This window comes from Mustela erminea, chromosome 17 (genome assembly GCF_009829155.1).
Source record: "Mustela erminea isolate mMusErm1 chromosome 17, mMusErm1.Pri, whole genome shotgun sequence".
NCBI classification, from domain to species: domain Eukaryota; kingdom Metazoa; phylum Chordata; class Mammalia; order Carnivora; family Mustelidae; genus Mustela; species Mustela erminea.
The window spans coordinates 6,520,633-6,546,746 of NC_045630.1; the positions used below are offsets into that span (position 1 = coordinate 6,520,633).

At 39.2% G+C, this 26,114-nt stretch overlaps 1 protein-coding gene across 4 annotated transcripts in view; it reads right to left on the bottom strand.

The window, feature by feature from the left end:
* The window catches only part of RGS7 (regulator of G protein signaling 7), a 494,238-nt gene that overhangs the window by 130,800 nt on the left and 337,324 nt on the right, over positions 1 to 26,114 (bottom strand). The window lies entirely within an intron of this gene.

Here is a 26,114-nt window from a genome sequence, read left to right on the forward strand (position 1 = left end):
AGCAAGATTGTCCGGCTTTTGCCCCATATTAGAAATCCTTTAGTTTTAGATATTTCAGATATCTGAATTTTTTTTTTTGACTGTAAAATAAAACTTTTATTTTTCTTATTCTTTTTTTTTTTAAATTAATTTTTTATTTTTTATAAACATATATTTTTATCCCCAGGGGTACAGGTCTGTGAATCACCAGGTTTACACACTTCACAGCACTCACCAAAGCACATACCCTCCCCAATGTCCATAATCCCACCCCCTTCTCCCAAACCCCCTCCCCCCAGCAACCCTCAGTTTGTTTTGTGAGATTAAGAGTCACTTATGGTTTGTCTCCCTCCCAATCCCATCTTGTTTCATTTATTCTTCTCCTACCCACTTAAGCCCCCATGTTGCATCACCACTTCCTCATATCAGGGAGATCATATGATAGTTGTCTTTCTCTGCTTGACTTATTTCGCTAAGCATGATACGCTCAAAATGGATGAAGGACCTCAATGTGCGAAAGGAATCCATCAAAATCCTTGAGGAGAACACAGGCAGCAACCTCTTTGACCTCTGCCGCAGCAATATCTTCCTAGGAACAACGCAAAAGGCAAGGGAAACAAGGGCAAAAATGAACTATTGGGATTTCATCAAGATCAAAAGCTTTTGCACAGCAAAGGAAACAGTTAACAAAATCAAAAGACAACTGACAGAATGGGAGAAGATATTTGCAAACGACATATCAGATAAAGGACTAGTGTCCAGAATCTATAAAGAACTTAGCAAACTCAACACCCAAAGAACAAATAATCCAATCAAGAAATGGGCAGAGGACATGAACAGACATTTCTGCAAAGAAGACATCCAGATGGCCAACAGACACATGAAAAAGTGCTCCATATCACTCGGCATCAGGGAAATACAAATCAAAACCACAATGAGATATCACCTCACACCAGTCAGAATGGCTAAAATCAACAAGTCAGGAAATGACAGATGCTGGCGAGGATGCGGAGAAAGGGGAACCCTCCTACACTGTTGGTGGGAATGCAAGCTGGTGCAGCCACTCTGGAAAACAGCATGGAGGTTCCTCAAAATGTTGAAAATAGAACTGCCCTATGACCCAGCAATTGCACTATTGGGTATTTACCCTAAGGATACAAACGTAGTGATCCAAAGGGGCACATGCACCCGAATGTTTATAGCAGCAATGTCCACAATAGCCAAACTATGGAAAGAACCTAGATGTCCATCAACAGATGAATGGATCAAGAAGATGTGGTATATATACACAATGGAATACTACGCAGCCATCAAAAGAAATGAAATCTTGCCATTTGCAACAACATGGATGGAACTAGATATCTGAATTTTAAAAAATGTTCACTATCATCAACACCAAGGTGATAAACATTCTTTTAACAGTCATTGCACAAATTTCCATCTCCACTTCTCCCCCGAGTTCCTATATTGTATTTCCAAGAGGCTGTGTGACATCTTCACTTGAATACTGAATAGACATCTTGCATTTATCATGGCAAAACGGAAACGGTTGACTTTCATCTCCGACCTCTCTTCTTGCAGTGTTCCGCAGATCAGGAGATATCAGTGATTGTCATTCAACTTCTCAAGCCAAAACACTTCAATTGTTTTTGATGTCTGTCTTTCCCTCACTTATCACATCCAGTCCAGGAGCACCTTCTGATAATATTTCCTCACAATTCCAGAATCAATGCCCCCTCGGCCACCACCAACCTAAGCTTGCATCTCTTGGCTGAATCGCTGCGATAACATTCAGGCTAATTTCCATTCATGCCCTGCACTTCACTACATTGATCATTTGAAACTGTAAATCCAACAATTCCACTTACCGGTCTTTATCCGAAGACACCACCACCACCACCAACAAAAGCACATTCAAATAGATATATGCACTCCTATGTTCATACCAGCATTATTCACAATAGCCAAGATAGGGAAGCAACCTGGGTCCATGCACAGACAAATGGATAAAGAAGATGTAATCTCCATCTCTGTCTCTCTCTCACACACACAATGGAATATTATTACTCGGCCACAAGAAAAGTAAGAGGTCTTGCCATTTGTTATGAGTGGACCCAGAGACTATTACACTAAGTGAAATTAAGTCAGAGAAAGACAAGTACAGTACGATTTCACTTATGTGTGGAATCTAAAAAACAAAACAAATGGACAAACAAAACAAAACAGAAACAGACTCACAGCTACAGAGAACAAAGTGATGGTGACCAGAGAGGAGGGGGTTGGTAAAGGGGATTAAGAAGTTCAGTCTTCCAGGAGAGGGAGCAAGATAGGGGCGGGGTAGCCGACTGAAACATCTTCAGATCCCAGGAGTTCAGCTAGATGGTTATCAAACCTGAACACCTACACACTCAGCAGGAGATGGAAGAGAAGAGCAGCAATTCTAGGAACAGAAAACCGGCTGCTTTCTGGAAGGCAGGATGGGTGGAAAGGTGACTGAAGTGACAGAAAGATAGACAGCGGGGGGAGGGGTCAGTGGTGGAGCAACAGGGCACACAATCAGAAGTTTCAGAAGTCTGCTTCACTGAGGGACACGGCTCCAGAGGCTAAGCGAGGGATGAAGCCCTCGCGGGGACACTGTGGCCTCAGGTCCTGCAGGGTCACCAAAAGACCGGGGGTGTCCGAGTGTGGCAGAGCCCCCAGGTATCGGAGCAGGGAAGCCGGCAGCAGAGACGGAGCCGAGTGGTGGTTCTCAGCTCGGGGTTACCTTAAACCATGATCTGAAGCACCGACGGACCACAGCACTTCGAGCAGAGACCCCACAGGTGACAGATCTGGGGAGACCCCCTCCTTCCTCCTCTAGGAGGAGCAGTGCAAGAAATCTGCTGGGTTTGGAGACTCCAGTGGGCCCGACGCCTGGGATAGAAGCGCTCAGTCACAGGCCGGGTGAGCTCGGAGCGTGGCCGGAGACCAGGGAGACGAGAGGGACTGACGGCCTTTCTCTGAGGGTGCACTGAGGAGTGCCGCCCTGACTCTCAGCTCCTCTGGGACTGGAGACTGGGTGGCCGCCATCTTCATTCCCGTCCTCCAACGCGGTACGGAAAGCGCTCAGGGAACAAAAGCTCCCAAAACCGAACCCGAGCAGATTACTTAACCGGGCCCCTGGCAAGGATGGTGCATTCCGCCTCTGGCAAAGACAACTGAAAATCACGGCAATAGGCCCCTCCCCTAGAAGATCAGAAAGAACGTCCAGCCAAGACCAAGTTTACTGACCAATGAACTATGGGAAAGCAGCACATAGAATTCATGGTTTTTTCCCCACAATCCTTTAGTCTTGCAAAGTTAATTATTTTTTAATTTTATTTTTTTCTTATTTCTTTAACTTTTCCTCTTTCCTCTTTTAACATTTTTAACCACTTTATCTTAACAATACCTTTTTAAAAAACATCTTTTAAAATTTTCATTGCTATAGTCATCTTTTATCCCTTCATTGAATTTAACCTTATTTTTTGTATACATATAGGTTATTTTTTTCTTTAAAATTTTGGAATACATTTCTTCTAATAGATCAAAATATACCCTAAATCTAACACATGGCTTTGTTCTACTCTCCAGCCTAAAGAGACTCTTCTCTCCTTTTTTCTTTTTGTAACCAATTTAACAATTCCTTTTTTAGAATCTTTTTAAAATTTCCATCTTTATAGTTATATTCTATCCCTTCATCATATTTACCCTTATTTTTGTATATGTGTGTGTGTGTGTGTTTGAGTTTGAGTTTTTCTTTCTTTAAAATTTTGAGTTTTTCGGGGCACCTGGGTGGCTCAGTGGGTTAAAGCCTCTGCCTTCAGCTCAAGTCATGATCCCAGAGTCCTGGGATTGAGTCCCGCATTGGGCTCTCTGCTCAGTGGGGAGCCTGCTTCCTCATCTCTCTCTGCCTGCCCCTCTGCCTACTTGTGATATCTGTCTGTCAAATAAATAAATAAAACCTTTTTTTGAGCTTTTCTTTCTTTAAAGTTTTGGGAAGTACTTTCTTCTAAGACACCAGAATACATCCAAAATCAAGTGGGTGGCTCTGGCCTAGTTTTGTGTGTGTGTGTGTGTGTGTGTGTGTGTTTCTTTTAATTTTTAAATTTTTACTTTTCCCCCTTTCTTGCCACCCCCCTCCCCAGTTTTGGGTCTCTTCTGATTTGGTTAGCATATATTTTTCTGGGGTTTTTGCCACACTTTTAGTACTTTATTCTTTCATTCATATATTCTTTTCTGGATAAAATGAAGAAAACTTTTTTTCATTTTCATTTTCATTTCATGAAAATGAAAAACTCACCACACAAAAAAGAATAAGAGGCAATACCAATGGCTAGGGACCTAATCAATACGGAAATTGGTAATATGTCAAGAACTAGAGTTCAGAATAACAATTATCAAGGTGCTAGCTGGGCTCAAAAAAGGCATGGGAGATATTACAGAATCCCTTTCTAGAGAAATAAAATTCCTTTCTGAAGAAATAAAAGAAGTAAAATCTAACCAAGTTGAAATTTAAAAAGCTATTAATGAGGTGCAATAAAAAATGGAGGCTCCTGCAAGACGCCCTTCAACAGATGAATGGATAAAGAGGATATGGTCCAAATATACAATGGAATAGTACACCTCCATGAGAAAGGATGAATACCCAACTTTTTTTTTATCAACATGGACGGGACTGGAAGAGATTATGCTGAGTGAAATAAGTCAAGCAGAGAGAGTCAATTATCATATGGTTTTGCTTATTTGTAGAGAATAAGGAATAACATGGAGCACATGGGGAGATGGAGATAAGTGAGTTGGGAGAAATCAGAGGGGGAGATGAACCATGAGAGACTGAGAAACAAACTGAAGGTTTTGGTTTTGTTTACAAATGCACCCAAAACCATAAGATACCTAGGAATACATCTAACCAAAGAGACAAAGAATCTTTACTCAGAAAACTATAAAGTACTCATGAAAAAAATTGAGGAAGACACAAAGAAATGGAAAAATGTCCCATGCTCCTGGATTGGAAGAACAAATACTGTGAAAATGTCTATGCTACCTAAAGCAATCTACACATCTAATGCAATTCCTATCAAAATATCATCAATTTGTTTCAAATAAATGGAACAAATAAACCTAAAATTTAAATTGAACCAGAAAAAACCCTAAATAGCCAGAGGACAGTTGAAAAAGAAAGCCAAAGTTGGTGGCATCACAATTGCAGACTTCAAGCTCTATTACAAAGCTGGAATCATCAAGACAGTATGGTACTGGCACAAAAACAGACACATAGATCAATGGAACAGAATAGAGAGCCAGAAATAGGCCCTCAACTCTATGGTTGAGGTCAAATCTTCGACAAAGCAGTAAAGAATGTCCAATGGAAAAAAAGACAGTTTCTTCAACAAATGGTGTTGGGAAAATTGGACAGCCACATGCAGAAAAATGAAACTGGACCATTTCCTTACACCACACACAAAATAGACTCTAAATGGATGAAAGACCTCAATGTGAGATAGAATCCATCAAAATCCTTGAGGAGAACACAGGCAGCAACCTTTTCGAACTCAGCCGTAGCAACTTCTTCCTAGAAGCATCGCCAAAGGCAAGGGAAGCAAGGGCAAAAATGAACTATTGGGGAGGAGTCCAGATGGCGGAGGAGTAGCAGGCTGAGATGACATCAGGTAGCAGGAGATCAGCTAGATAGTTTATCAAACCATTCCAAACACCTACAAATCCAACAGGAGATCAAAGAGAAGAAGAGCAACAATTCTAGGAACAGAAAATCGACCTCTTTCTGAAAGGTAGGACCAGCAGAGACATGAATCCAAAGCGACGGGAAGATAGACCGCAGCGGGAAGGGCCGGCTCCCAGCAAGTGGTGGAGCAAGTGAGCACTAAATCAGGATTTTTAAAAGTCTGCTCAAATGAGGGACATAGCCCCAGAGGCTAAACTGGGGTGAAGCCCACGTGGGGACAGTGTGGCCTCAGGCCCCACGGGGTCACAGAAGGATGGGGGTGTATGAGTGTCACTGAGCTCGCAGGTATTAGAGCGGAGAAGCCAGCTACAGAGACAGAGCCGAGGAGTGAGTTCTCAGCTCGGGGTTACCTTGAACCATAATCCGTGACAAAGTCTGCTGCTCTGTGAGTGGGGTCCCCACAAGATCCAGGGAGACCCCAACCTGGAAAAGTGCAGGGATCTGTGGGGTTCGGAGACTCCAGGCATAGCTGTGTGCCAGAGACAGAGACATTGGCCACAGGCTGGGTGAGCTTGGAGCGCGGCTGGAGGCCAGGGAGATGAGAGGGACTAAGGGCTTTTCTCTGAGGGTGCACTGAGGAGTGCGGCCCTGAGCTCTCGGCTCCTCCGGCCAGAGACTGGGCAGCCGCCATCTTCATTCCCGTCCTCCAAAGCAGTACGGAAAGCGCTCAGGGAACAAAAGCTCCAAGCGTGAACCCGAGCAGATTGCTTAGCCCGGCCCCTGGCAAGGGCGGTGCAATTCTGCTGGGGTCAAAGACACTTGAGAATCACTTCAACAGGCCCCTCCCCCAGAAGATCAACAAGAAATCCAGCCAAACCCAAGTTCACTTACCAAGGAGAAGAGCGGAATTCCAGAGCAGAAGAAAGCAAAGCACAGAACTCATGGCTTTCTCCCCATGATTTTTTGGTCTCACAGTTAATTAATTTTTTTCCAAAGTTTTATTTTTTGATCTTCTGCTAAATTTTTTTTTTTAACTTTTATCCTTTCCTCTTTTAACGTTTTTTAACTAGTTTATCTTAATACTTTTCATAAAAAAACTTTTTTGGACCTTCATTATTATAGTCATATTTTATCCATTGTATCTAGCTTTATTTTTTGTATACACATAGGGTTTTTTCTTCTAAAAAATTTGGGGTAAAACTTCTTCTAATAGATCAAAGTACACATAAATCTAGCACCGGGCTTGATCTAGTCTCCAGCCCAAGCAAATTCTCTCCACTTTCTTTTTCTTTATTATCCCAACCAACTTACCTTATCAACTCCTTTCTTAGAAATTAAAAAATTTTTTTTCATCTTTAAAGTCATATTCCATCCCTTCATTGTGTTTACCCTTATATATGTTTTTCATTTTTTAAAATTTTGGGAGGTAGTTTCTTCTAAGAGACCAAAATACTCCCAAAGTTAAGTGGGTGACCCTGTTCTAGTCACCATTCTAAATATATATATATATATATATATATATATATATATATATATATCTCCTTTTTAATATTATTTCTTTATTTGTTTTCTTTTTTAAATTTTTTTCCTGAACTTATTTTTATCCCTTTCTCCCGCCCATGGTTTGGGGTCTCTTCTGATTTGGTTAAAGCACATTTTCCTGGGGTCTTTGCCACCCTTTTAGTATTTCTTTTTTTTTTTCTTTTTTTTTTAAAGATTTTATTTATTTATTTGACAGATAGAGATCACAAGTAGGCTGAGAGGCAGGCAGAGAGAGAGAGAGAGGAGGAAGCAGGCTCCCTGCTGAGCAGACAGCCCGATGTGGGGCTCGATCCTAGGACCTTGGGATCATGACCGGAGCCAAAGGCAGAGGCTTTAACCCACTGAGCCACCCCGGTGCCCCCCATTTTAGTATTTCAATTGCTCCTTCATATATTCTTATCTGGACAAAATGACAAGGCAAAAAAACTCACCACAAAAAAAAAAAAGAACAAGAGACAGTACCGAAGTCTAGGGACCTAATCAATACAGACATTGGTAATATGTCAGATCTAGAGTTCAGAATGATGATTCTCAAGGTTCTAGCCGGGCTCGAAAAAGGCATGGAAAATATTAGAGAAAACCTGTCCAGAGAAATAAAAGCCCCTTCTGGAGAAATAAAAGAACTAAAATCTAACCAAGTTGAAATTAAAAAAGCTATTAATGAGGTGCAATAAAAAATGGAGGCTCTTACTGATAGGATAAATGAGACAGAAGAAAGAATTAGTGATATAGAAGACCAAATGACAGAGAATAAAGAAGATGAGCAAGAGAGAAAAACAACTACTGGACCACAAGGGGAGAATTCGAGAGGTAAGTGATACCATAAGATGAAACAACATTAAAATAATTTGGATTCCAGAAGAAGAAGAAAGAGAGAGGGGAGCAGATGGTATATTGGAGAGAATTATTGTAGAGAGTTTCCCTAATATGGCAAAGGAAACAAGTATCAAAATCCAGGAGGTGCAGAGAACTCCCCTCAAAATCTATAAGAATAGGTCCACACCCCATCATCTAATAGTAAAATTTACAAGTCTTAGCAACAAAGAAAAAATCCTGAAAGCAGCCCAGGACAAGAAGTCTGTAACATACAATGGTAAAAATATTAGATTGGCAGCAGACTTATCCACAGAGACCTGGCAGGCCAGAAAGAATTGGCATGATATATTCAGAGCACTAAATGAGAAAAACAGGCAGCCAAGAATACTATATTCAGCTAGGTTATCATTGAAAATAGAAGGAGAGTTAAAAAGCTTTCAGGACAAACAAAAACTGAAAAAATTTGCAGACACCAAACCAGCTCTACAGGAAATATTGAAAGGGTCCTCTAAGCAAAGAGAGAGCCTAAAAGTAGTAATCAGAAAGGAAAAGAGACAATATACAGTAACAGTCACCTTCCAGGCAATACAATGGCACTAAATTTATATCTCTCAATAGTTACCCTGAATGTAAATGCCCCAGTCAAAAGACACAGGGTTTCAGAATGGTTAAAAAAACAAAACCCATCAATATGCTGCCTATAAGAAACTCATTTTAGACCCAAAGGCACCTCCGGATTTAAAGTGAGGGGGTGGAAAACAATTTACCATGCTAATGGACATCAGAAGAAAGCTGGAGTGGCAATCCTTATATCAGATCAGTTAGATTTTAAGCCAAAGACTATAATAAGAGATGAGGAAGGGCACTATATTATACTCAAAGGATCTGCCCAACAAGAAGATCTAACAATTTTAAATATCTATGCCCCTAACATGGGAGCAGCCAACTATGTAAACCAATTAATAACAAAATCAAAGAAATACATCGACAATAATACAATAATAGTAGGGGACTTTAACACTCCCCTCACTGAAATGGACAGATCATCCAAGCAAAAGACCCACAAGGAAATAAAGGCCTTAAATGACACACTGGACCAGAGGACATCACAGATATATTCAGAATATTCCATCCCAAAGCAACAGAATACACATTCTTCTCTAGTGCACGTGGAACATTCTCCAGAATAGATCACATCCGGGGTCATAAATCAGGTCTCAACCGGTATCAAAAGATTGGGATCATTCCCTGCATATTTTCAGACCACAATGCTCTGAAGCTAGAACTCAATCACAAGAGGAAATTTGGAAAGAACTCAAATACATGGAGACTAAACAGCATCCTTCTAAAGAATGAATGGGTCAACCAGGAAATGAAAGAAGAATTGAAAAAATTCATGGAAACAAATGATAATGAAAACACAATTGTGCAAAATCTGTGGGACACAGCAAAGGCAGTCCTGAGAGGAAAATATATAGTGATACAAGCTTTTCTCAAGAAACAAGAAAGGTCTCAAATACACAACCTAACCCTACACTTAAAGGAGCTGGAGAAAGAACAACAAAGAAAGCCTAAACCCAGCAGGAGAAGAAAAATTATAAAGATCAGAGCAGAAATCAATGAAATAGAAACGAAAAAAACAATTGAACAAATCAATGAAACTAGGAGCTGGTTCTTTGAAAGAATTAATAAGATTGATAACCCCCTGGCCAGACTTGTCAAAAAGAAAAGAGAAAGGACCCAAATAAATAAAATCATGAATGAAATAGAAGAGAACACAACCAACACCAAAGAAATACAAACAATTATAAGAACATATTATGAGCAATTCCACGCCAACAAATTTGACCATCTGAAAGAAATAGATGCATTCCTAGAGATATATGAACTGACAAAACTGAACCAGGAAGAAATAGAAAGCCTGAACAGACCTATAACCAGTAAGAAGATTGAAACAGTCATCAAAAATCTCTAAACAAACAAAAGCCCAGGGCCAGACGGCTTCCCAGGGGAATTCTTCCAAACATTTAAAGAAGAACTAATTCCTATTCTCCTGAAAATGTTCCAAAAAATAGAAATGGAAGGAAAACTTCCAAACTCATTTTATGAAGTCAGCATCACCCAATACCAGACAAGGATCCCATCAAAAAAGAGAATTATAGACCAATACCCTTAAAGAACACAGATGCGAAAATTCTCACCAAAATACTGGCCAATAGGATCCAACAGTACATTAAAAGGATTATTCCCCACGACCAAGTGGGATTTATTCCAGGGATGCAAGGTTAGTTCAACATCTGCAAATCAATCAATGTGATAAAATACATTAATAAAAGAAAAAACAAGAACCATATGATACTCTCAATAATACTGAAAAAGCATTTGACAAAGTACAGCATCCCTTCCTGATCAAAACTCTTCAAAGTGTAGGCATAGAGGGCACATATTATCAAAGCCATCTATGAAAAACCACCACAAATATCATTCTCAATGGAGAAAAACTGAGAGCTTTTCCTCTAAGGTCAGGAACACGGCAGGGATGCCCATTATTACTACTGCTATTCAACATAGTACTAGAAGTCCTAGCCTCAGCAATCAGACAACAAAAAAAAATTAAAGGCATCCAAATTGGCAAAGAAAAAGTCAAACTATCACTCTTTGCAGATGATATGATACTATATGTGCAAAACCCAAAAGACTCCACTCCCAATCTGCTAGAACTTGTACAGGAATTCAGTCACGTATCAGGATATAAAATCAATGCACAAAAATCAGTTGCATTTCTTTACACCAACAACAAGACAGAATAAAGAGTAATTAAGGAGTCAATCCCATTTACAATTGCACCCCAAACCATAAGATACCTAGGAATAAACCCAACCAAAGAGGCAAAGAATCTATACTCAGGAAACTATAAAGTACTCATGAAAGAAATTAAGGAAGACACAAAGAAACGGAAAAATGTTCAATGCTCCTGAATTGGAAGAACAAATATTGTGAAAATGTCTATGCTACCTAAAGCAATCTACACATTTAATGCAATCCTTATTAAATACCATCCATTTTCTTCAAAGAAATGGAACAAATAATCCTAAAATTTATATGAAACCAGAAAAGACGTCGTTGCCAAGGAATGTTAAAAAAGAAAGCCAAAGTTGGTGGCATCACAATTGCAGACTTCAAGCTCTATCGAAGCTGTCATCATCAAGACAGTATGGTATTGGCACAAAAACAGACACGTAGATCAATGTAGCAGAATAGAGAGCCCAGAAATAGACTCTCAACTCTATGGTCAACTAATCTTCAACAAAGAAGGAAAAAATGTCCAATGGAAAAAAGACAGCCTCTTCAACAAATGATGTTGGGAAAATTGGACAGCCACATGCAGAAAAATGAAATTGGACCATTTCCTTACACCACACATGAAAATAGACTCAAAATGGATGAAGGACCTCAATGTGCGAAAGGAATCCATCAAAATCCTTGAGGCAAACACAGGCAGCAACCTCTTCAACCTCAGTCAAAGCAACTTCTTCCTAGGAACAACACCAAAGGCAAGGGAAGCAAGGGCAAAAATGAACTATTGGGACCTCATCAAGATCCAAAGCTTTTGCATAGCAAAGGAAGCAGTTAACAAAACCAAAAGACAAATGACAGAATGGGAGAAGATATTTGCAAACAATATATCAGATAAAGGGTTAGTATCCAAAATCTGTAAAGAGCTTAGCAAACTCAACACCCAAAGAGCAAATAATCCAATCAAGAAATGGGCGGAGGACATGAACAGACATTTCTGCAAAGAAGACATCCAGATGGCCAACAGTCACATGAAAAAGTGCTCCACATCACTCGGCATCAGGGAAATACAAATCAAAACCACAATGAGATGCTACCTCACACCAGTCAGAATGGCTAAAACTAACAAGTCAGGAAATGACAGATGATGGCGAGGAAGCGGAGAAAGGGGAACCCTCCTATACTGGTGGTGGTAATGCAAGCTGGTGCAACCACTCTGGAAAACAGCATGGAGGTTCCTCAAAAAGTTGAAAATAGAGCTACGTTACGACCCAGCAATTGCACTACGGGGTATTTACCCTAAAGATACAAATGTACTGACCTGAAGGGGCACATGAACCCGAATGTTTATAGCAGCAATGTCCACAATATTCAACCTATGGAAAGAACCTAGATGTCCATCAACAGATGAATGCATAAAGAAGATGTGGTATATATATATATATTATGCAGCCATCAAAAGAAATGAAATCATGCCATTTGCTATGATGTGGTTGGAACTAGAGGGTATCATGCTTAGTGAAAAGTCAATTGGAGAAAGACAACTATCATATGATCTCCCTGATCTGAGGAAGTGGAGATGCAATGGGAGGGTTAGGGGGGTAGGAAAAGAATAAATGAAATAAGATGGGATAGGGAGGGAGACAAACCCAAAGAGACTTTTAATGTCACAAAACAAACTGAGGGTTGCCAGGGGGAGGGGTGTAGGGAGAGGGTGGTGGGGTTATGGACATTGGGAAGGGTATGTGCTATGGTGAGTGCTGTGAAGTGTGTAAACCTGGTGATTCACATACCTGTACCCCTGGGGCTAATAATACATTATATGTTTATAAAAAATTTTAAAAAATAATTAAAAAAATAAACTATTGGGACTTCATCAAAATAAAAAGCTTTTGCACAGCAAAGAAAACAGCCAGCAAAACCAAAAGACAACAAACAGAAGGAGAGAAGATATTTTCAAATGACATAACAGATAAAGGGCTAGTATCCAAAATCTATAAAGAACTTCTCAAACTCAACACCCAAAGAACAAATAATCCAATCAAGAAATGGGCAGAAGACATGAACAGACATTTCTTCAAGGAGGACATCCAGATGGCCAATAGACACATTAAAAAAGTGCTCAACATCTCTGGGCATCAGAGGAATACAAATCAAAACCACAATGAGATACCACCTCACACCAGTCAGAATGCCTAAAATTAACAAGTCAGGAAACGACAGATGATGGCAAGGATGCCGAGAAAGCAGACTCCTCCTCCACTGTTGGTGGGTATGCATGCTGGTGGAGCCACTCTGGAAAACAGCATGGAGGTTCCTTAAAAGGCTGAAAGCTACCCTATAACCCAGCAATCGCAGCACTGGGTATTTGCCCTAAAGATACAAATGTAGTGATCTGAAGGTGCACGTGCACCCAAATGTTTATAGTACCAATGTCCACAATGGCCGAACCATGGAAAGAGCCTAGATGTCCATCAACAGATGAATGGACAAAGAAGAAGTGGTATATATATATATATATAAACATACACAATGGAATAATATGCAGCCATCAAAAGAAATGAAATCTTGCCATTTGCAACAACGTGGATGGAACTAGAGGGTATTATGCTGAGCGAAATAAGTCAATCAGAGAAAGACAATCATCATATGATCTCTCTGATATGAGGAATTTGTGAGCAGTGCAGGGGGTTTGGGGGATAGGGAGGGAAAAAATGAAACAAGATGGGATTTGGAGGGAGACAAACCATAAGGGACTGTTAATCTCAAAAAACAAACTGAGGGTTTCTGGAAGGTAAGGGAAGGTATGGAGAGGTTGACTGGGTTATGGACCTTGGGAAGGGTATGTGCTATGGTCAGTGCTATGAAATGTTAAGCCTGATGATTCACAGACTTCTTCCCTTGGGGCAAATAATACACTATGTGTTAATAAAAATAATGTAAAAAAAAGTTCAATCTTCCAGTTATAAAATGAATACAATACAGAGATATAGTATACCATAGAGAATACAGTCAATAATACTGTAATACATGTGGTGTTTGGTGACAGATGGTAACTTGACTTACTGTGGTGAGCATTTTCTAACGTATATAAATCCTGAATCATGCTGTTATGCCCCCGAAACTAATACAATACTGCACTGTCCATTATTTGTCAATAAAAAATGTAAATCAGATCATGTTATTCTTAACAATATCTTCCAATAAGTTACATATTTCTTGGAATAGAGTTCAAATTCCTTGATGTGGCCTTAGAAAATCCTATGATATGGCCACCAGTTACTTCTCTGTCTTCCTCTTCTATTATCTACACCCTCACACATCCAGCTCTAGCATTCAGACCTCCTTGCTATACCTCAAACATATGGGGCATGTGCCTGCCATGAGGCTTGGCGTTTCCTGTTTTCTCTGCCTGGAATGCCGCACTCTTCCTCCAGAAAGCCAAACATCCCAAGTCATTCCTTCAGTCAGCGTAAAATAGAATTCCCTCCCTACAAATGCTTTTACTACTTTGTCTTCTCTTCATAGTACTCCTCACCACTTATCATATGACACACTTATCTATTTATTATTAATCTTTTCCAATGAACATGTAAGCTCCATGTGAGTTGGAACTTTTTTTTTCAGTTGTTTTTCATTTGTTTATTTTCTTTTTTTGTTTTCGTAATATTTTAATTTTCTGTAATATTACAAGCAACTAAAAAGTAGAAGAAAAATGGACACATGAATCCTGCATTAGTTCATAGAACAAATTTTTAGAAATATTATAATGAAGTCAAAAGTTACGGATATTTTTAAAGCACTGCCATATGCTACAAACTTAATTTCTAAAAATGTCTACAATTTAAATTCTCACCAGGAGGTTATAAATGTACTGGTATCCCTGTAAACCTGTGAACCATTTGGCATTAGGATTTATTTCTTCATTCTTCATTTGCTGGAGTAAATGGTGTCTTGCTCTAATTTGAATTAATTTGAGTTCTACTATGTATTGATTTTAGCTAAAATAAACAGTTTTACTATACCTAGTGTGAGTGAAAGAAACGTACCTCCAGAGTTACCAGTGAAGCTTTGAGAAAGGCTGGGTTAGACTAGGCTAGGAAGGGGATTAGACTTGTGGAAAGAGTGATGTCCTTCAATTCTCTCCAATTCTCCTGAAAATGCTTTCCTTTCTAAATTTTCATTTTTTATTTGTTCCCTACACTTAGCTTATATGATTAAATTATAGTCTCTTTTAACTTCATTTAAATTTTTCTCTATTACTGATTCATCCCAGGCTTTAGCAGTTTACTCCATGAGACTTCATTTCCCCAACCATCCGTCCATCCATCCGTCCATCCATCCATCCATCTTACTATCTAATATACAGTTATTCATTTTCTGCTTGGTTTTGTTCCATGGATACAAAAGTAAATATAACATCTCTCTGTTTCTATCTTCAAAACTCACAATGCAGTAAAATAACTATGCTTTAAAAAGCAAACAATGACTTCTGGTTTCAGTTGGGACATGATAAAGAGCTTAGGGGATATCACTCCTATCCTTACAACAAGGAAAAGTTAAACAAGCTGAAAATCAACTTTTCTTAACATTCTAACAATTAAGGTTCCAGGACAAACCTCCACCTGAAAATCTGAAGAGACAGGCTCAGAGGCACAGCCCAGATCTACTTACTTAGAGAATCAATTCATCTTTTCTTTCCCTTAGTTTCAAACCTAATAAAATATATACAGGTCTGTGTGGGAAAAAAAATGAAAAACACTGACAAAATAAATCAGATAAAATTTTCAAATAGAGACATAGTTCATGTTTGTGGACTGGAATGCCCACTATTTTTAAGGTGCCACTTTGTTTCAATTTAATCTTCAGATTCATTGCAATGCCAGTCAAAATCCCGGCAACCAATTTTGTAGATACCGACAGAATGTAGTACATATTAGCTAACTGAACTTAAATAATAAAAAAAGAATGATTCTAGAGTTCATATGGAAAGGCAAAAGACCCATAATAACCAACATAATACTAAAGGACAACAAAGTTGGAAGGCTCACACTGCAGGACTTCAAGATTTACTTTAAAGCTACATAGGAATAAAGTTAGTACAGTACTGGTAAAAGAACAGACAAATAGATGACCAGAACAGAATACAGACCCCAGAAACAGACCCACATAAATATCAGCAATTGATCTTGACAAAGGTACAAAGAGTATTTAATAGAAAAAAGGATAGTTCCCCCCCAACATTATTTGTTGTTTTACATAACCAGTTGTTGTGTAAAAAGAAATCCACTGAACCTAGACTTTATCTCTGATGATGTAAAGTTAATTATAAAGTGCCCCCCCACCACTTCATACCGTTCTTTGGAAAGAAGTTAGTAAATGTAGCCCAAACTTAAAGAGTAAGGAGTCATGTTCCACCTCATTCAGGGTAAAATATATACATAAATTATTTGGAATTTCTTCGCAGGAGAAGCTTTTTTATATCCCTTATTTATTCAATCATTCATTTATATCAGCATATGGATGTAGTTTTTTGTACTTCAAGATATAATCCAATGCTATTTAATTTATTTTGTTGCAAAAATGTTCCATCTCTGGCCACTGGTAACTCTTTCTGTGTCCCTTTAGCACCTGTCCTTTATTATGTGTGCCCTTAAATGCATATTACTAACTGGAAGAATCCAGTCTAAAAAGGTAATAGACTGCATGACTCCATTTATATGACATTCTAGAAAAGGCTAAACAATAGAGATGTTAAATAGATTAATTGTTCCAGATATGATGAAAATGACATTTTTATCTCTGGTTTTCCTCCTCCAAACCTAAAATCCTTGTCCAACCATCCAAAACAAACAAACAAACAAACAAACAAGCAAAACACAAAACATCAATTCAGGAACAGTTGTAAAATGTCTGACCATTACTTAAAACTGTCAAGGTCATAAAAAGCAGGAGAGTTTGAGACACTCTCACAGTCTAGAGATGGTTACCAAGATATGACAACTAAATGTAATATGATAACTTGGATGGGATTCTGAGACACAAGAAGGGTATTAGTTAAAAAGGAAAGAAAATCTGAAAAAAGTGTAGAGTTCAGTTAATCATGTGTCAATATTGCTTCATTAGTTGTGACAAATATATCGTACCAATGCAAGGCATCAATAACAAGGGGATGGGGACAGGCAGCAATCCATGGAATTTTATTCAATAATGTGGGAGAGTTTAAATTGTTTTCAAGAACTCTGAATAAAGGCAATAGAACAAGAGAGATGAAAGACACATCGGTCACCTCCCCAAAGGGCTTCTAGCTTGGCTGTCTTCTAATCTAAGTTCTATAATACTGTCCTTTGATCTTCTAAAGAACAAACTCAAACTTCGTATTTGTTCTAAGGATCAAAGATAATGCCGTTAAATTTATTTAACACAGTATTTGTAACATAGAAGAAACCAACAAATGTGGCTATTATTTTGTTACTTTCCAACTTAAATCTATTCAAAGGTTCCAACTTCTGCCCATCACCCAGCTGATTCCTTATGAGGTCCTAGGGACAAGTCTCTTCCCTCCTCTACAATGATCGCATCCTGCCCAAGCCCTTCCTTTACACTAAGTTCACTCATTCTTAGAGTTAAACTAGATGACCTGGAGCAGGCTGGTTCTCTCCTCTGTGCTTTTTACTCTATATTTATTACATCTAGAAAAGCCTCCTTGCTTACCCTCATCAGGTAAAATTCTATGCAATTCCCAAGGTCCACTCAAATAGAGCCTTCCCTTATGAAGGCTTCCCTAACTCCCCCATGAGTGGGCTTTCCTTCCAAGGAGCTCTCAATGTCTGGTATCTTTTCTTGTGATTAATTGTGTTCTGGTATTAGTCTTTCCTATTATTTCATAAAGATCCTGAAGGATAGATTCTCTGCTTATACTCCTTTTGTTTCCCTGGCCATACATTTTACACCTGCCACATGTGGAATGTATCATTTGTACTGGAAATAAAGTAAGGGAAAGTGAATTTAACTTTAAAAAATATTTATTTTTGAGTATTTCTTTGATTTAATTTTTTTTTTTTTTTTTTTTCCCTTTTTTTTTTTTTTTTTTTTTTTAATTTTTTTTTTATTTCCAGCATAACAGTATTCATTATTTTTGCACCACACCCCGTGCTCCATGCAATCCGTGCCCTCTATAATACCCACCACCTGGTACCCCAACCTCCCACCCCCCGTCCCTTCAAAACCCTCAGATTGTTTTTCAGAGTCCATAGTCTCTCATGGTTCACCTCCCCTTCCAATTTCCCCCAACTCCCTTCTCCACTCTAAGTCCCCATGTCCTCCATGCTATTTGTTATGCTCCACAAATAAGTGAAACCATATGATAATTGACTCTCTCTGCTTGACTTATTTCACTCAGCATAATCTCTTCCAGTCCCGTCCATGTTGCTACAAAAGTTGGGTATTCATCCTTTCTGATGGAGGCATAATACTCTATCCCCAGGGGTACAGGTCTGTGAATCACCAGGTTTACACACTTCATAGCACTCACCAAAGCACATACCCTCCCCAATGTCCATAATCCCACCCCCTTCTCCCAAACCCCCTCCCCCCAGCAACCCTCAGTTTGTTTTGTGAGATTAAAAGTCACTTATGGTTTGTCTCCCTCCCAATCCCATCTTGTTTCCTTTATTCTTCTCCTACCCACTTAAGCCCCCATGTTGCATCACCACTTCCTCATATCAAGGAGATCATATGATAGTTGTCTTTCTCTGCTTGACTTATTTCGCTAAGCATGATACGCTCTAGTTCCATCCATGTTGTCGCAAATGGCAAGATTTCATTTCTTTTGATGGCTGCATAGTATTCCATTGTGTATATATACCACATCTTCTTGATCCATTCATCTGTTGATGGACATCTAGGTTCTTTCCATAGTTTGGCTATTGTGGACATTGCTGCTATAAACATTCGGGTGCACGTGCCCCTTTGGATCACTACGTTTGTATCCTTAGGGTAAATACCCAATAGTGCAATTGCTGGGTCATAGGGCAGTTCTATTTTCAACATTTTGAGGAACCTCCATGCTGTTTTCCAGAGTGGCTGCACCAGCTTGCATTCCCACCAACAGTGTAGGAGGGTTCCCCTTTCTCCGCATCCTCGCCAGCATCTGTCATTTCCTGACTTGTTTATTTTAGCCATTCTGACTGGTGTGAGGTGATATCTCATTGTGGTTTTGATTTGTATTTCCCTGATGCCGAGTGATATGGAGCACTTTTTCATGTGTTGATTTAATTTTTTTAAAAAGATTTTATTTATTGACAGAGAGAGAGAGTCACAAGCAGGCAGAGAGAGAGGGGGAAGCAGCTCCCTGCTGAGCAGAAGCCTGATCCACAGCTCGATCTCAGGACCCGAGATCATCACCTGAGCCAAAGGCAGAGGCTTTAACCCACTGAGCCACCCAGGCACCCCTTTTTCTTTGATATTTATAATAAATGGCCACTTTGCTCTGATAATAGGTATGATTAAAGCTTGCATTTCAGAGGCTAATATATTGCTTTTTAAAGACTAAATTAAGAGTCAATGTCTTGATTGAAGCCACATATCTAATAGTTGCTCTAAGAATAAATAAGAAGAAAATCTGTAATTTGTATGAAAGAATTTTAAATTTGTTATTGTGTATTTAAAAATCACAATGCTCAGAAACCTTGAGAATGTATTAAATTTCAAAAACAATAGAGGACACAGAAACTTCAAATATCACTTTCTCTGTTTTTAATTAACACCTAGTGTGAGCACAAAAATTATTTCAAACTACCAGCCCATATTTTACAGCCAAGTACATGTTTATATACATTTAGAGTAGAAAATGGCTAAAACTCAATTTATTTATTTTTTATTATTTTATTTACTTATTTGAGAGAGAGAGAGTGAGACTGAGAGAGACCAAGTGGGCAGAGGGAGAGGGATAAGCAGACTCCCCACTGAGCAAGGATCCCAGGACCCTGAGATCATGACCTGAGCTGAAGGCAGACACTTAACCAACTGAGCCACCCAGCCACCCCTCAATTTATTTTTCTTCCAGAAATCTTTGACCCCAACTTTTATGTTTTCTTTTTTTTAAAGATTTTAATTTATTCATTTGAGAGAGAGCGTGAGTGGGGCGGGGTAGGCAGAGGCAGAGAGAGAAGCAGACTCCCCGCTGAGCAGGGAGCCCAATGTGGGTTCTATCCCACGACCTGGAGATCATGACTTGAGACGAAGGCAGATGCTTAACCAAGTGAGCCACCCAGGTGACCTACAATAGAACTTGGTGCTTGCCCCATGACCCCAATTTTTAAAAAAATCAAGTAAAAAACTCAAGAGACTAATGGTATTTGAGGTGAGAGTCCTGGAACCGGCAACCTTACCCATTCCTCCACCAATGACATACATTGGCCCAGTCCCTTAATTTTGCCCACAGGAAGCAATGCTGCATTGCCAACAAATTCTGAATGTGAAAACTTTATAAAAGCAACTCAGCTTCAGACTTAACTATGTTAAATAATGCAAATATATTTTATTCACATGGAAAAAAAATGTTAGTAAAAATTTAGTCTAATTGCAAAAATGTCTGACTGGAATGGTCTGTGAAGTGCAGTTATGAATAAAGATATGTTGAATGGCAGAATCCATTTTAATCCTATTAATTCTTTAGCATGTTCAGAATTCAAATTTGAGTATTAAAGTTCGAAGAGACAAAGGCTATGAATAACAAATGGTTGCCTCCCGAAATTTTAATTTATTTTTTCCAGAAATTTGTATTTAAATAATTAATAACAGAACTATTTGAAGTTAATTTTTATTGATTAAAATGGTGGAAGTAGTAAAAATTTGTAAATTAAGGCATATAAATGCAGCCAACTTTCGTAAGAACGGAACAAAGTTGCTAAAAAAAAAAATGCTTGTATCAATGATACTAAATTATCACCTTAAGTTAACAAGTATGCAGTGGCAGGGAAACACACAGTATTAGAGAAATAAAAGCTTCATGGTAATTAATCTTCTCTGTGACCTCCTCCTTTCTTCAGATAATACAACAATAGCATCAGTATGTGGGTACCAGGTTGGATGTAGTAATGAACATCATCATTCTATCTGCCTTATATCAAAAGAATCTATTATAAATCAAGAGCTCATTTTAGCTCTAAGTGGGCTCTTTAGAAATTTACTCTTATTAATGAGATACCACCTCACACCAGTCAGAATGGCTAAAATCAAAAACAACAACAACAAAAAAAACAAGTGTTGGTGAGGATATGAAAAAAAACAAACTGTCTTACAAACCGGTGCAACCACTGTGGGAACAGTACGGGGTTTCTTCAAAAAGTTAAATATAGAACTACCGCACAACCCAGCAACCACACTAGTGAGTATTTAATCCCCACATACGAAAACACTAATTTAAATTCATGAACTCATGTTTATAGCAGCATTATTTACAGTAGCCAAGATATGGAAGCAACCCAAGTGTCCAATCAATACAGGAATGCATAAAGAAGAGGTGGGGTGTGTGTGTGTGTGTGTGTGTGTGTGTGTGTGTGTGTGTATAATTCAGCCATGAAAAAGAATGAAATCTTGCCATTACATCAACATGGATGGAACTAGAGGGTATAATGCTAAGTGAAATAAGTCTGTCAGGGAAAAACAAATACATTATGATTTCACTTGTATGTGGAATTTAAGAAACAAAACAAATGAGTGATGGAAAAAGAAAATGTGGAGAGCCCAGATATGGACCCACAACTCTATGGTCAAATAATCTTCAACAAAGCAGGAAAAAATATACAGTGGAAATAAGACTTCAATAAATGGTGCTGGGAAAATTGGACAGCTATATGTAGAAGAATGAAACTCGACCATTCTCCTACACCTCACACAAAGATAAACTCGAAATGGATAAAAGACCTCAACGTGAGACAAGAATCCATCAGAATCCTAGAGGAGAATATAGGCAGTAACTTCTTTGATATCAGCCACAGCAACTTCTTTTAAAATATGTCTCCAAAGGCAAAAGAAACAAAAGCAAAAATGAACTTTTGGGATTTCATCAAGATCAAAAGGTTTTGCACAGCAAAGGAAACAGTCAAAAAAACAAAGAGCAACCCAAGGAATGGGAGAAGATATTTGCAAATGACAGTATAAACAAAAGGTTGATATCCAGGATCTATAAAGAACTTCTCAAACTCAGCACACAACAAATATATCATGTCAAAAAATGGGCAGAAGGCATGAACAGATACTTCTCCAATGAAGACATACAAATGGCTATCAGACACATGAAAAAATGTTCATCATCACTAGCCATCAGGGAGATTCAAATTAAAACCACATTGAGATACCACCTTACACCAATTAGAATGGCCAAAATTAGCAAGACAGGAAACAACGTGTGTTGGAGAAGATGTGGAGAAAGGGGAAACCTCTTACACTGTTTGTGGGAATGCAAGTTGGTGCAGCCACTTTGGAGAACAGTGTGGAGATTCCTCAAGAAATTAAAAATAGAGCTTCCCTATGACCCTGCAATTGCACTACTGGGTATTTATCCCAAAGATACAGATGTAGTGAAAAGAAGGGCCATCTGTACCCCAATGTTTATAGCAGTAATGGCCACGGTCGCCAAACTGTTGAAAGAACAAGATGCTCTTTAACAGATGAATGGATAAGGAAGATGTGGTTCATATACACTATGGAGTATTATGCCTCCATCAGAAAGTATGAATACCCAACTTTTGTATCAACATGGACGGGACTGGAAGAGATTATGCTGAGTGAAATAAGTCAAGCAGAAAGAGTCAATTATCATATGGTTTCACTTATTTGTGGAGCATAACAAGTAACATGGAGGACAAGGGGAGTTAGAGAGGAGAAGGGAGTTGAGGGAAATTGGAAGGGGAGGTGAACCATGAGAGACTATGGACTCTGAAAAACAATCAGAGGGTTTTGAAGGGGTGGGGGGTGGGAGGTCGGGGGAGCCAGGTGGTGGGTATTAAGGAGAGCACGTATTGCATGGAGCACTGGGTATGGTGCATAAACAATGAATTCTGTTACACTGGAAAGAAATTTAAAAAAAGAAAGAAAATGAAAAAAGAGAGAGAGAGAAACCAAGAAACAGACTGTGAACTATCGAGAACATACTCCTGGAGGATGGGTGAAATAGTTATGGGGATTAAAGAGTACAGTCAATAAGAAAGGGGAAACACTCCTACACTGTTGGGGGGTATGCAAGCTGGTGCAGCCACTCTGGAAAACAGTATAGAGGTTCCTCAAAAAGTTGAAAATCGAGCTACCCTGTGTCCCAGCAATCGCCCTACTGGGTATTTACCCTAAAGATACAACTGTAGTGATCCGAAGGGGCACGTGCACCAAATGTTTATAGCAGCAATGTCCACAATAGCCAAACTATGGAAAGAGTCTAGTTGTCCATCAACAGATGAATAAATAAAGAAGATGTTGTGTGTGTGTGTGTGTGTATTTGAATATATATTTTCAATATATCCATTTTTGATGGGTATATATATATCCATCAAAAAAAGAAATCTTGCCATCTGGAATGATGTGGATGGAAATAGAGGGTATTGTGCCAAATGAAATAAGTCAATCAGAGAAAGTCAATTATCATACAATCTCACTGATATGAGGAATTTGAGAAACAAGACAGAGAATCATAGGGAAAGGGAGGGGAAAAAAAAACCAGAGGGAGAGAAACCACAGGAGACTCTTAATCTCATGAAAGAAACTGAGGGTTGCTGGGAGGGATAGTGCGGTTGGGTGATGGACATTGGGGGGGGGTATGTGCTATGGTGAGTGCTGTGAATTGTGTAAGACTGATGAATCACAGACCCATACCCTTGAAATAAATACTATATTACATCCTAATAAATTAAAAAAAAAGAGTACACTCATCATGATGAGCACCAAGTGATGTATCAAACTGTTGAATCACTATATTGTACTCCTGAAACTAACATAACACTGGACGTTTAACTACACTGGAATTAAAATTGAAAATGTAATTTAAAAAAAGCCAATAGAGATGCACCTTGGTAAACAGTCAGAGGAGTGCCATCTCTTCTCCGCAGAAATCATAATTCTAGTTTAAAGAGTGCAATATTTTTTTTTTTTTGCTGTTATTAAGCTCACTTTTATTTTCACTTACTTTGAATGAAACCTGCTGTTCAAACAATTGAGGTGCGCAAACGTAGCAGACACGGACCAGGAATCTGACAAGAGCTGTGCTACCTCCTGGCATGCTCCAGCTAACTTTAAATTTAAAGTGTTCCTTGTGACGACAATATGGAGTAAAGTCATTAGCTCCCTGCGCTCTGTCTTCTGAACATAAAGCTTTACCAATTCTGCTCTCTCAGAAAGGTTGCCAGTGACTTCCTACTACAAAAGTGCTACAGTTTCCCCTCGCTCTCAGTCTTCTCTCTTTAACAAGCCACTGATGAATGTCTCTCCCTAAAACCCTCTGTTTCATGCCCTCCACACTCCATCTACTTCCCTGCCTGTCCCACTAGCTCCTGAACTCTTCTCGGCCATCGTCCCCCCGAACTCTACGGTGAGGAAGTCTTTGCTATGGCTCCCACTTGCCTTTACTCTTTTTATATGCTTTCCTCTTTGGCAAGCTCATCTAACGTCAAAGCTTTGATTTCCAAATGTATAGCTCATTCACTAGTTTACTCAGCACTTGGGGAAAAGTACCAAAGAAAGGTAGCAGCCCTTTCTTTAAGAAGAGTGAAGTCCGTTGAATAGGCAAAATAGGCAAATCAATGGGCACTCAACCACACCATGTAATAAGAATTCCAATGAGGTATACGGGCAGCGTTCTGGAAACACATTACAAAGACACCCAATCCAATGTTGGGAGGCAGGAAAGTCCTCTGAACGAGTTGACCTCTAACTTAAATCCTAAATAAGAGGCAGGAGCTATGAAGCAAAGAGGAGGCTGCAAGCCAAAAAAACAGCACATGGAAATGCTTGGGACCAAGAGGATAGTGTCATTTAACAAACTGCCAGCAATCCGGTGGCTGAGAGGCACACTGTGGGGCAGGAAGTGCTGAGTTGAGCAGACTCAATGGTGAACACAGCTACATGGAAATGAGTTTCACATTCAAGCGAAATAGTTTGGACTTTATCCTATGGGCAATGAGGGTTCTGTTAGAGTTATGAAATCTCCAAAGAGACGTGCTCAGATGAAGTTGTAGAAAGGTCATTTTAGACACAGTGAAATGAATGTATGGGTGTGGGAGAAAGAAGTCTATGAGTTACATGATTGTGGTTGTTCCCAGGGACATGAGACTGTGGTTGGAATAAGGTACAGGGGTCTTTATTACTTTTTTTTCTCATTGAGGCATTTTACTCGCACAAATGTATTGTATCCCTAGGAAAAGAGTCCTAGGATTTTCCCTCCAGTGTGCTTCTGTCTTTGCTTTTTAATGCTCCATGATGCCAGGTAAGGTTGTTAGTCCAATGAACCCAAACTAGCAAGATCGGACCAGACTGCTCTGCCATTTTTCTAGATCTTTGAGTTGTACCTCAAATCTGGGGCTGATCGCTCCGCACTTGTTTAATCTGCCGGTGAAGTTCACAACAACCTTCCCAGCTCTACGGTCATCGTGGATTTCAAATTCACTGAGGTAGTAACCACGCTTCATCATCACAGTTAGAAACTGCACAATGACCTTGGAGCATAGCCTAGGAAGAACCTGGCATTGGCCCCTCTTTTTGGCATTGTCACTGATCTTGAGAGCATCTGCCAGGACATTCATGTGCACCATCATGGCATCAGGGGAAAAGGGTAGAGAGAGCAGTGGAGGGATATTGAGGAGGAGGAGTCTATACAGATTTGGGGATAAACTGAAGAGGTCAATTTTTGATTTGTTGAATAAATAAAATGCCTGTTAAGAATGCAAGTGAAAAATCTCAACAAGATAGTTGGATCTATAGAGCAGGAACACAGAAGGAATGGTAGATGCGCATTCACAGCAGTAGTGAGTGAAATAAAGAAGCACATGGCCTGAAGGGAGCCAATAAATGAGAAAGACCATGATGGGGTCTCAGAAACCCTGAGCGTGAAGAGGGAAGTAGAGAAATCTATCAAGAACATGAAGTTGGAAGGTGAGAAAGTTTTAGTGCAAACCAGAGGATGAAGTAACAGAAGAGAAGAACTAGCAAAAAATGGTACAGGAAGGAGGTCAGATTAAGGGCTGAGAAATGATCACTGAATTTAGCAACAAAAAGAGTATCACCAGCT